This window comes from Halichoerus grypus, chromosome 11, assembly GCF_964656455.1.
Source record: "Halichoerus grypus chromosome 11, mHalGry1.hap1.1, whole genome shotgun sequence".
Lineage (NCBI taxonomy): Eukaryota > Metazoa > Chordata > Mammalia > Carnivora > Phocidae > Halichoerus > Halichoerus grypus.
Genome location: NC_135722.1, coordinates 52,301,304 through 52,314,133, shown reverse-complemented (window position 1 = coordinate 52,314,133; position 12,830 = coordinate 52,301,304). Strand labels below are relative to the sequence as shown.

Below are 12,830 nucleotides of genomic sequence, written 5' to 3'. Positions count from 1 at the left end.
GCTCTGGAGTGGGGTATGAGATTCTTCGAGACTCTAACAAGGTCCTAGATTGGTCTGCAGACCACACCTTGATCACGAATTTTACTTCCCAGCCAGATGGGTTAGACCCCAGGGCCAGGCTCCCTGCCTTCTGTTGCCCAGGTATTCCCTACCTCCCCTCCAGTAGGCACAGGAACATAGGCACCTGATACATAGAGCAGGTGGCTGATTTTTCCATCGTGGGCTCCTGCCTGGCTGGGTAGGTGTGCGTGGCAATCCTTGTGCCTCAGTGTATATGCCGCACGCAGCTGGTTCCGTGTGTATAGAGGGTACAAAGATGCACGTGTCTAAGAATAATGACAAGTAGCGAAAAGTTTAGAAATAGCTAACCTAGCAATGTCCGCAATAGCCAAACTGTGGAAAGAGCCGAGATGCCCTTCAACAGATGAATGGATAAAGAAGATGTGGTCCATATATATAATGGAATATTACTCAGCCATCAGAAAGGATGAATACCCAACTTTTACATCAACATGGATGGGACTGGAGGAGATTATGCTAAGTGAAATAAGTCAAGCAGAGAAAGTCAATTATATGGTTTCACTTATTTGTGGAACATAAGGAATAGCATGGAGGACATCAGGAGAAGGAAGGGAAAAATGGGGGCGGGGGGAATCGGAGGGAGGGATGAACCATGAGAGACTATGGACTCTGAGAAACAAACAGGGTTTTAGAGGGGAGGGGGGAGGGGGGATTGGTTAGCCCAGTGATGGGTATTAAGGGGGGCACGTACTGCATGGAGCACTGGGTGTTATACGAAAACAATGAATCATGGATCACCACATCAAAAACCAATGATGTATTTGTATGGTGACTAACATAACATAATAAAATTAAAAAAAGAAAGAGCTAACCTTTATTGAGCACTCTGCGCAGGTAAGGTTCTAACAACGTGACATACGATATCTTATTTAAACTATTCTGATGAGATGAGAAGATGGAGGCTCACAGAGGTTAAGTGACTTGCTCAAGATCACCTAGCTGATAAGCAGCAGTTGGGGCTGCCAGTCAGGCCTGGGCTCCACACGGGCACACGTGTCCGCCAGCGCACCCAGTTTGGCGTATGTGAGTTTGGGAGCATGTGTGCACTTGGTGGGCAGGGGTATGTGCGGAAGTAAAGCGGCAGCAAGGATGAATAGGCGAGGTAGGCGTTGTGCACAACAGTTCAGAGCGTGCGCAGAAAGCAGGTGGGGAGAAGGAAGGAGACACGGGTGTGAGTCAGACCAGCCTGGGCTTGTCTTCACGCTGCGGGGCTAAGCTTTGACTTCCTCCTCCGTGAAATGAGCGTATAATGGTTGCCTTATGAGGTGCTGCTGTGGAAAGAAATGTGATGGCAAATACAGTGACAGGCCCAGGGAAAGGCTCGCACACAGTAGGTGCTCGGGATACAGGAGCTGGCCCTTCCTCCCCCTCGTGACTGGGGTGCTTGGCCATTTGGGGAGTGGCTTTCAGCTCACTGGATTAAGAGGAGGCATTTGAGGGAAGGACAAGGACAAGGAGAGGCAGGCCAGTAGGGGCATGCTGCGGTCACAGCTGAGAGAGCACCCCAGGGAGATACAGACATCCAGTCAGAGTTCAGAGCCTGGCCCACGGTCCCCTTTGTTGGCCGAGGCAGGAAACTGCAACTTTGGAGAAGCCCTCTCAGGAAAACCAACACCTTGTCGCTTGACTCAACCCTCAGCTCTGCCAGACACATCAGCCATCACGGTCCTCCACAGACCAGGCCCTCCCTCTGAGGGCCGCGTATCCTCTGGGCTGGGCCGGAGGGACTTTGGAAGTCCCTGGTGACTCATTTTCTCTTCCTCCACCCACGACCCTAATGTTGTGCCTGGAGCTGGGGTGTCTCAGCAAATCTGAGGGCTCCTGTAGGCCTCTAAAAAGTGGGAGGTTGTTTTGGTAGGCATTAGTCTCTCCTGGGACCCAGAGTGGAGGGGCACGCACATGGATCCCCCCGGACCACCCAGAAGCAAGTGCGGGGAATGGACCCCAAGGACACATTGCTTATGAGAGTTGGCTAAAGGTGGGTCCAGATGGCTCACTGAATTCACCTCCTTCGTTTCCCATGTGAGGATCCTAAGGCCAAGAAATGGCCATCACCAGGCCAGGGTCACCAGGAGAAGGGACACAGAGCTCACCCCAGCCACCCACCCACGAAGCTGATGGGAGATTCCAGAGAGGCTGTGTAAGGCTCTGGCGCCCCCATGTGGCAGAAGGGAAGAAAGACAGGGCTGGGCGGAGGTTCGGGAAATCGGCTCTTTGGGTGGAGTGACTGCCGTGTGTGGAGGTGCCCCTCCTGGGTAACAGGCTGAGGGCTCTCTCCAGTTACACAGCCTCTGCCCCTACTGGTCATTCCAATCCAATATCTACCTCCTCCACCAGACTGGGAGCCCCCCCCAGAGTGGGGCGGTGTCCGATTCATCAAATCCCATGGGTATGCTGGGACAGCATTGTGAGGGAGTGGTTTGGACTGAATTGAATTCAGTATAAATGGAAGGAAACAGTGTGGACTATGAACAAAGATTTATGCACAAGAATGTTCATAAATCCATGTCTGTAAAAACAGCACTTGTGTGACAATTGTTGAAGTGGGTGATGGGTACAGGGGTTCATTGTACTATTCAATTCATTTTTGCGTGTGTTTGAAATGTTGTGAAACAAAGGAATTAATAGAAAACATAAAGGTCCAACAATAGGAACCTAAATAAATTATGATGCAGCTGTACAAAGGAATAACATCTAAAGACATTAAAAATGCTGCCATGGAGTTCTTTTGTTCTCAATTATAACAGATTTATTGAGGGGGCCTGGCTGGCTCAGTTGGTAGAGCATGCAACAATCGACCTCAGGGTCGTGAGTTCGAGCCCTATATTGGGTGTAGAGATTACATTAAAATAAAAAATAAAATAAAAAAATAAAAAATAACAGATTTGTTGATATATGTCACATAACATATAATGTACCCATTTAAAATGTACAGTTTAATGGTTTTTAGTATATTCACAAAGTTTTGCAACCATCACCATAATCAATTTCAGAACATTTTCATTACTCCACAGCAAATCCCCATACCCATCAGCAGTCACTGCTCACTTGCTCACAAACCTCCCCTCCCCCAACCCAGCCCACAGATACACTTTCTGTCTCTATAGATTTGTCTTTCTGGACATTTAATGCATCATATAATATGTGGTCTTCTGTGTCTGACTTTTTACAGATCGCATAATGTTTTCAAGGTTTATCCATGTTTTAGCATGTATCAGTACTTCATTCATTTTAAAACTTTTTTTAAAGTTTTACTAATTTAAGTAATCTCTACACCCAACATGGGGCTCAAACTCACGACCCCAAGATCAAGAGTTGCCAGCTCCTTTGACTGAGCCAGCCAGGTGCCCCGTTACTCCATTCTTTTTTATGGCTGAATAATATAAACCACATTGTATTATCTGCTCATTAGTTGGTGGACACTAGGGTTATTGCCATTTTTCAGTTATTATGAAAAATGATATCAACATTCATGTACAAGGTTTTGTCTTTAAAGATTTATTTATTTATTTGGGGGGTGGCAGAGGGAGAGGGAGAGAAAGTCTTAAGCAGACTCCTCACTGAGTGGAGCCCCATGTGGGACTCAATCTCACCACCCTGAGATCACGGCCTAAGCCAAAACCAAGAGTCGGAATGCTTAATCAACTGCGCCACCCAGGTGCCCCTCATGTACAGATTTTTGTATAGATGTATGTTTTCATTTCTCTTGAATGTATGTCTACGAGCGAAGTTGCTGGATCATCTGGTAACTGTATGCTTAACTATTTGAGGAACTGTCAGGCTATTTTCTAAAGGGAATGCACCATTTTACATTCCCACTGGCAGTGTATGAGGGTTCAAATTGCTCCACATCCTTGCCACATTTGTTATTATCTGTCTTTTTTATATTCTAGCCACCCTAATGGGTATGACCCATGTAACTTTTAATGACATGGAAAATGTCCTTGGTATAATGTTAGATTTTTTTTTTTTTTTTTTAAAGCAGGCTTTGGAACTGTTTATACAGTGTGGTCTTAACTCCTAAGATATACGTGTCCATAGAAATCAGACCAAGAAATAATCTATGAAAATATTAATATGGTTATCTGTGGGCAATTTGGGGTGATTTTTCTTCTTTCTTAAATTTTTGATAATGTGAACATGTATTTTTTTAAAGATTTTATTTATTTGAGAGAGAGCACACACACGATTGGGGGGGCAGAGGGAGAGAGAAGCAGACTCCCCACTGAGCAGGGAGCCTGATGCCAGTGATCCCAGGACCCTGAGATCATGACTTGAGCTGAAGGTGCCCCGTGAACATGTATTGATAAGAAAAAATATAATATTATACAAGAAAGTAAAAGAAAATCAATAAGGGGCACCTGGGTGGCTCAGTCAGTTAAGTGTCTGCCTTCGGCGCATGTCATGATCCCAGGACCCTGGGATCGTGCCCCGTATCAGGTTCCCTGATGAGTGGGGAGCCTGCTTCTCCCTCTTCCCCCTGCTCGTGCTCTCTCGCTATCTCTCTCTCTCTCAAATTAATAAATAAATTCTTTTTTTAAAAAAGAAAAAAATCAATAAATATTAGAAAGAGATAATGCAAATGAATTAAAATAAAACATTCAAATGCATTGAATGAAGCTATTACATGCCCAGTGTATAGGATCTTGGGCAGTTGGAGGGAGGGTCTGAGTGGAGATGGGAGAGACAGAAGGATCAGGCCACTGATTCCAGAGTGAGGGTGTCCAGAAAAGGAACATCACTCTCAGTGGGAATCAGGGAGAGCTTCGTGGAGGAGACAACCCTGAAGCCAGCTGGACTCTGAGGTAAGAAGCAGATTTAGATTCACAGCAATGGCAGGGGGGTACAGATCTCAGATATGTCGGCACAGACCTGACCTCTCTGCACATAGGGCACTGAGGTTGCAGCCAAGGGCTCCGATGTCTCGATAGGCAGAGACGGTGGCCTGCACAAGCCTGGCTTTGCCCTAACTTGGGGTGACTGACCTTGCCCAGTGTGCTAAGGAAAGAGTTTCCTAATCTGAAATGGCCACGATAACCTCCCTTAAGGGTTATTTTGAGCACTGAGTGAGATAAGAGTGTGGAGTAGCCTCCAGCACAGGCCTGGCCCACGAGTGAATGATTTGTTGCAAGTAAAGAGGGAGAGGCAAGGTTGATTCTAAGGATAGGATGATGATGGTTGGGGGGTGGGGGAGGGGTGTTCCGGCAAAAGCAGCAGGGATCCTGAGTCCTGTCTAGGGGTGGGGTGTTGGAGGGAGGGGCACCAAGCCCTTTCACAATAGAGGAGTTACCCCAGTAAAGACACAAATAGCCTCCTGGGAGGGAGGCCAAGCAGCTACGGTGTCTCCGTTTACCAGCTAAGCCCAAAGATGGCAGAACTGGCTCAAGGTCACATAGGGAAATCCTGGCCTCCCAGCTGAGGTCTCTTCTGCAGGAAGAGGCCCCCAGGGGCTAGAGTAGGATTAAGGGATTTGCATCTGAGCTCCGTGCATCCTTCCCACCCACCTCTCAGGCAAATGGCCCCCTGTGATCTTGGAGTTGAAATAAAGCCAGAGGGGGTTTTGTTTTCTTCTTTTACTCCTTTATTTCTTCCCAGCCCTCCACACTGGGTATGTGGTATCTTCGCCTCCGTACTCAGCGAAATACGTTACTGTTACTGCTTGTTAAAGAACATTTCCAGGACAGCTTGCTTAGACTTTGAGAAAAGTCAGTGTTACACAATTTTGCAACTTATTGTCAAATGTTTCTGGAGGGAAGAAAGTATCCAGGGAAATAAAGCAAATGTGGCAAATTATTAACAATTGATGCACTGGCAGCAAAGAGTATGTGGGTGTTAATGGTACTACTCTTTCAACTTTTCCATAGACTTGACATTTTTAAGAAAAGGTTTTGGAGAAAAAAGGCAAAATATAAAATACATACAGTGTGAACCAAAACTTGGAAGGAAGGAACACCAAGCAAAGAAACAAAATCTTTGTGACCTTGATTTAGGCCAAGAGTTCGTAGATACAATACCAGAAACATGATTCAGAAACGAAAAATATTGATAGGTTGGACTTCATCAAAATAAGGAACATCTGCTATTTGAAAGACACTGTTAAGAAAATGAAAAGACAAGCCATTGACTACTAACAACTATTGCAAATCACACATCCAAGAAAGGAGTTGTATCTAGCACATTTGTAATGACACTAGAAATGAGAAACAGAAAAATAATTGGGAAAGTCCAAAATAAGTGGAGATTAAATAACACACTTCCAAATAACACATGGATCAAAGAATCTCAAGAGAAATTTAAAAATATTTTTGATTAAAATATATGGAAAAAAAACTTACCAAAATCTGTGGGATGCAGCGAAAGCAGTGCTAGAGGGAAATCTATAGCATTGATATATTAGAAAGGAAGTGAGATCTAAAATCTGTATTCTAAGTTTCAGTTTAGGAAACCAGAAAAAGAAGAGCAAATTAAATCCAAAGGAAGTGGAAGAAAAGAAGTTGGAGGAATTGGAGCAAAGGGGCACGTGGATAGTTCAGTCAGAAGAGCATGCGACTCTTGATTTCGGAGTTGTGAGTTTGAGCACCATGTTGGGTGTAGAGATTACTTAAAAATAAAAATCTTAAAAAAAAAAAAAAAGAATTAGAGCAAAAAATCAATTAAAAGGAAAACAGAAAATCAATAGGGAAAAAAATCAATGAAATCAAAACCTGGGTTGTTGAAAAGATCAGTAAATTGATACACTTATAGCTAAGCTAACCAAGAAAAAAAGAGAGAGGCCATAAATTACCATATCAGAAATGAAAGGGAGGAATTCACTACAGCTTCTAAGGGACATTAAAAGGATACTAAAGGAATATTGTGAACAATTATGCCCACAAATTTGATAACCTAGATGAAATGGACCAATTCCTTGAAAGATCTGAATCGGCCTATGTCTATTCAAGAAATTGAATCAATAATTAATAACCTTTCTAAACAGAAGACACCAGGCCCACATGGGTTCACTGGTGAATTCCACCAAACATTTAAGGAAAGAATTATACCAGTTCTTTACAATGTCTTTCAGAGGATAGAAGCAGAGAGAATACTTCCCAACTCATTCTGTGAGGCCAGCATCATCCTAATACAAAAACCGGACAAAGACATCATACGAAAAGAAAAACTACAGACCAATCTCTCTCATGAACACAGATGCAAGATGCTCAAACACATTATTCATTAGTTATTAGGGAAATGCAAATTAAAACCGCAATGAGATGCCACTACACTTCTATTAGAATGACTAAAAATTTTTAAAGTGATCGTGTTGAGTGTCGGTGAAGATATGGAGCAACTAGAACTCTCAGACACCGTTGGCAGGAAGGTAATACGGTACAACCACTTTGGAAAACCTACCATATAACCCAGCCATTCTACTTTTAGGCATTAACTCAGGAGAAATGAAAGCATATGTCCAAACAAAGACTTGTATGCAAATATTCACAGCAGCTTTATTTGTAGTATCTCAGACAAGAAACAACCCAATGTCCATCAATGGGTAAATGGATAAATGAAGTGTGGTACATATAAACAATGGAATACTACTTGGCCATAAAAAGTAATGAGCTGGTGGCCAACTTCCGGATGGTGGTGCGAGGAGCCCTGCAGAGCCTCTTCCCAGTGGAACAACCATAGCTGTTAGAAATGTTATGTATATATTCCCTAGATATCGGCCTAAGAGCATACAGCAAATGAAGGAATGTTCATTCAGGAAAATCTACTAAATCTTGGTAAGAAAAGTGAGTTTGTAGCATTTGAGCCATGCTTCACTCTCTCCCTGCCCCCACCACCTCAACCCAATGGAGGCTCCGATGGAGGCAGGTGAAGCTAAGAACACCGGGTTCCTTCCCCTTCCAGCTCCCAGCAGCAGGCTCTGTTATCTTCCTGGGACAGGAAGGCCGCCAGCATATCTCATCCTCTCAGCTCTGAGCTGCGGGGACAGTTGGTGCCGCAGGCAAAAGAACGCCGCCGAATGCATCCTTTATACCACGTAACAAAAGTTAATTCAAAATAGATTAAATACTGAAATGTAAGAGCTAAAAGCTTTATGCTTTTAGAAGAAAACCCAGGAGTAAGTCTTTAGAACCTTGGACTTGGCAACAGATTCTTAGATAGGACACCAAAAGCCCAGCTGACAACAACAAGAATATACAAATTGAAATTCATCAAAATGAAACCTGTTAGTGCTTCAAGGAATACCATCAAGAACATGAAAAGACAACCCACAGAAGAGGGGACAATATTTGCAAATCATATATATGAGATCCGGGACTTGGATCTAGAATATATAAAAAAGATTACAATTCAATAATTTAAACAACAACAACAACAAAACACCAACCCAGGAGGTGCAGGTCTCTGCGGCACCCTTTGCAGGAGCCCCAGCGGCGGCTGTGCCTGCCGGTCCAGCCTGTTGCTTTACTGTTTAGTGGCTGCACAAACACAGTCCTTATGCCCCAAAGAAAGTCTCCAGAGAACACAGAGGGCAAGGGTGGATCCAAAGCAACGAAATCGTCTGCCAGGTTGTCAGCGAAACCCGCACCACCAAAACCTGAACCTAAACCAAGAAAGCCATCTGCTCACAAAGAACCTGGAACGAAGACTAACAAAGGTACTAAAAGGAAAGAGGGAGAGCACAAAGCTGGAAAGGAAGGTCCTGTGCCATCTGAAAATGGTGAAACTAAAGCAGAAGGTGCACAGAAAACAACCTGTAGATCACAAGGTAGAATGAATTGTGAAAAATTGGAGTTGATTTTATGTCCCACTTGGGACGACTTTGAAAAGCTATGTTTACCAAGGATTTTGTAAATGCTAATTTTTAGGACACTACTAGTTGGCATACAAAGATATATAAGGATGGACATTTTACCTCTTTATAATCATGCCTTTTGGAAATTTCCATCATCCTCAAGTAAAATAAATTTCAATTTGATATTCGAAGCTGTGTGCAAAATTGATGCAACGTTCCATGCACTTGTTTTAAAAATTGAGACCTGTGCATACTGTGGTATTTCTCCTGTGCGTATTTGAATGTTTCACACAGTTTTTCTAGAGCAGTAATCAGTGGTGCTTTTTAATCTAGATTTTATGTGATTTTAATGAAACATGGATAGTTGTGGCCATCTGCTGACTATTTGTGGTTTAAAATAAAAGGTTTTCTTGCCTGCAAAAACAAACAAATAAATAACCCAATTTAAAAAAAATGGGCAAAGGATTTAACTAAATATTTTCCCAAAGAGGATGGAAAATAAATGAATAGGTAAACAATAAACACAAGAAAAGATTCTTTTTTTTTTTAAAGATTTTGTTTATTTGTCAGAGAAAGAGAGGGGGCGGCAGGCAGAGGGAGAAGCAGGCTCCCTGCTGAGCATGGAGCCCGATGTGGGACTTGATCCCAGGACCCTGGGATTATGACCTGAGCGGAAGGCAGATGCTTAACCGACTGAGCCACCCAGGCATCCCCCAAGAAAAGATTCTTGATATCATTAGTTATCAAGGAGATGCAAATCAAAAGCACAATGAGATATATCTTAACCTCAAGGATGGTCATAATAAAAAAGTCAGACATCCAGATGGCTAACAGACACATGGAAAGATGCTCAACGTCATTCGGCATCAAGGAAATACAAATCAAAAACCACGATGAGATACTACCTCACAAATGTCAGATGGTAAAAATTAACAACGCAGGAAACAATGGATGTTGGTGAGGGTACAGAGAAAGGGGACACTGTTGGTGAAAATGCAAACTGGTACAGCCGCTCTGGAAAACAGTATGGAGGTTCCTCAAAAAGTTAAAAATAGAACTGCCCTAGGATCCAACTATTGCACTACTAGGTATTTATCCAAAGGATACAAAAACACAGATTCGAAGGGGTACATGCAGCCTAATGTTTATAGCAGCATTATCAACAATAGCCAAACTATGGAAAAAGCCCAAGTGTCCATTGACTGATGAATGGATAAAGAAGATATGGTATGTATGAATATATATATATATAAAGGAATATATATATAATGGAATATATATATATATATATATAATGGAATATACAGATAGATAGATATAATGGAATATTACCCAGCTATCAAAAAGAATGAAATCTTGCCATTTGCAGTGACGTGGATGGAGCTGGAGTGTATTATGCTAAGCGAAATAAGTCAGTCAGAGAAAGACAAATACCATATGATTTCACTCATATGTGGAATTTAAGAAACAAAACAGATGAACATATGGGAAGGGGGACAAAAAAGGGGGGGAGGGAAACAAACCATAAGAGACTCTTAACAATAGAGAACAAACTGAAGGTTGCTGGAGGGGAGGTGGGCGGGGGATGGGCTAAATGGGTGATGGGTTTTAAGGAGGGCACTTGTGATGAGCACTGGGTATTGTATGTAAGTGATGAATCACTGAAATCTACTCCTGAAACCAGTAATACCCTATATGTTAACTAATTAGAATTTAAATTACAATTTGGAAGGAAAAAAAAGTCAGAAACAAATGCTGGGGAGGATGTGTAGAAATCAGAATCCTAACAGATTGCTGGTTGGAATGCGAAATGATACAACTGCTTTGAAAAACAGCTTAGTTCCTCACAGTTAAACAGAGTCATCATGTGACTTAGCAATTCCTCTCCTAGGTATCTACCCAGGAGAAATTGAAATGTATGTTTATGCAAAAACAAGCAAAAAATGTTCATGGCAGCATTATTCATAATAGCTAAAATGTAGAAACAACCCAAATGTCCATCAACTGATGGATGGATAAACAAAATGTGGTATATCCATACAATGCAGTATCATTCGGCCATAAAAAGGAATGAAGTACTGATACATGCTATAACACAGATGAAGCTTGAAAACATTATGCTACATGGGAAAAGTCACAAAAGACCACATACTACATAATTCCATTTATATTTTTTAAGTTTTTTAAAAATTTATTTAAGTAATCTCTACACCCAACATGGGGCTCGAACTCATGACCCCGAGATCAAGAGTCTCATGCTCTTCCAACTGAGCCAGCCAGGCACCCCATATATTCCATTTATATAAAATGTTCACAGTAGGTAAATCTATAGAGTTAGAAAGTAGATTTATGGTTGCTTAGGACTACAGGGTGATAGCTAAAAGGTACAGGACTTTTTTTTTTTTTTTGAGGTGATGGAAATGTTCTAAAATGGATTGTAGTGACAAGTTGTATATATCTGTGAATATTGTAAAAACCATAGAATTGTATATTCTTTTTTTTTAAGATTTTATTTATTTATTTGAGAGAAAAAAAGAGAGAGAAAGAGAGAGAGAGAGAGCATAGCCGGGCGGGGGGGGGGGGGAGCGGGAGAGGGAGAAGCAGACTCCCTGCTGAGCAGGGAGCCCAATGTGAGACTCAATCCCAGGACCCTGGGATCATGACCTGAGCCGAAGGCAGATGCTTAACTGACTGAGCCACCCAGGCGCCCCTGAATTGTATATTCTAAATGAGTGAGTTAAATGATATGCGAATTATATCTCATGAAGATGTTATTTTTAAAATGCCATATATATTAGGAATCTTTTTAAAAATTTTTTTTAAAGATTTCATTTATTCATTTGACACAGAGAGAGCACAAGCAGCGGGGAGGGGCAGAGGGAGAGGGAGAAGTGGGCTCCCCACTGAGCAGGAAGCCAGTTGCGGGGCTCAATCCCACGACCCTGGGTTCACAACCTGAGCCAAAGGCAGACACTCAGACATTGAGCCACCCAGGCACCCCAGGAATCTTTTAACTGAAAGGAAAAATGCCAAAATGCCAACAGTGGGTAGCTCAAGGTGGTAAGATTACAGATTATTTTCTTTTGTAATTTTCCCTATTTGAGGGAGAAAAAAGTGTTTTCCAGAGAACAAAGAGACCAACAATCAAATGCAATGAGTGAACATTGATCAGATCCTGGATCCCTCCCCATCCCTCCCAAATGTAGATGTAAAATACATTTGGGGAAAATTGGGAGAAACATGAATATGGACTGGACATTGGATGATAGTACGGAATCATTCATCCTTTTCTCAGGATTGTGAGGATGACTGTGTAGGGCTACTGTTCTCAGGAGCTGCATCATCTAGTGTCATGGTATCTGCAACTTACTTTCAAATGGTTCAGATTTTTTTTTTTTTTTAAGTAGGCTCCATGCCCAATGAGGGGCTTAAATTCATGACCCTGAGATTAAGAGTCGCATGCTTTACCGAGACAGCCAGGTTCAGATTTTTAAAAATTTCTTTTTAAAGATTTATTTATTTATTTTAGAGAGGGGGGAGGGGCAGTGGGAGAGGGAGAGAGAGAATCCCAAGCAGACTCCTCGCTGACCGTGGAGCCTGATGCTGGGCTCCATCTCATGACCCTGAGATCACAACCTGAGCCAAAACCAAGAGTCGGATGCTTAACTGACTGCACCACCCAGGTACCCCAGTTCAGATTTTTTTAAAAAGAGAAAGCAATAAGGTGAATAAGGCAAATCATTAATTGTTGAATCCAGGGGGGCATATGGATGCTTGTTGTATACTTTTCTTTTTTCCTTTGTAGTTTACATTTTCTTAAAAAAAAAAAAAGTGGAGAGAAACATAATAAACAAATCTTCCTGTGCGGCACAGTAGAGCCTCTCTGGGCTCAGGAAAGTAGAAAAAGACCTGAGGCCTTGGGGAGGGCAGCAGAGGGGGCAAGATCTGGATCCTGGAGCTTTCC

General features: G+C 42.5%; 1 pseudogene; it reads left to right on the top strand.

Moving 5' to 3' along the window:
- The first annotated feature begins 5,347 nt into the window (after nucleotides 1-5,347).
- LOC118552850 (high mobility group nucleosome-binding domain-containing protein 3 pseudogene) lies at nucleotides 5,348-8,973 on the top strand (annotated as a pseudogene).
- The last annotated feature ends 3,857 nt before the right edge of the window (nucleotides 8,974-12,830 follow it).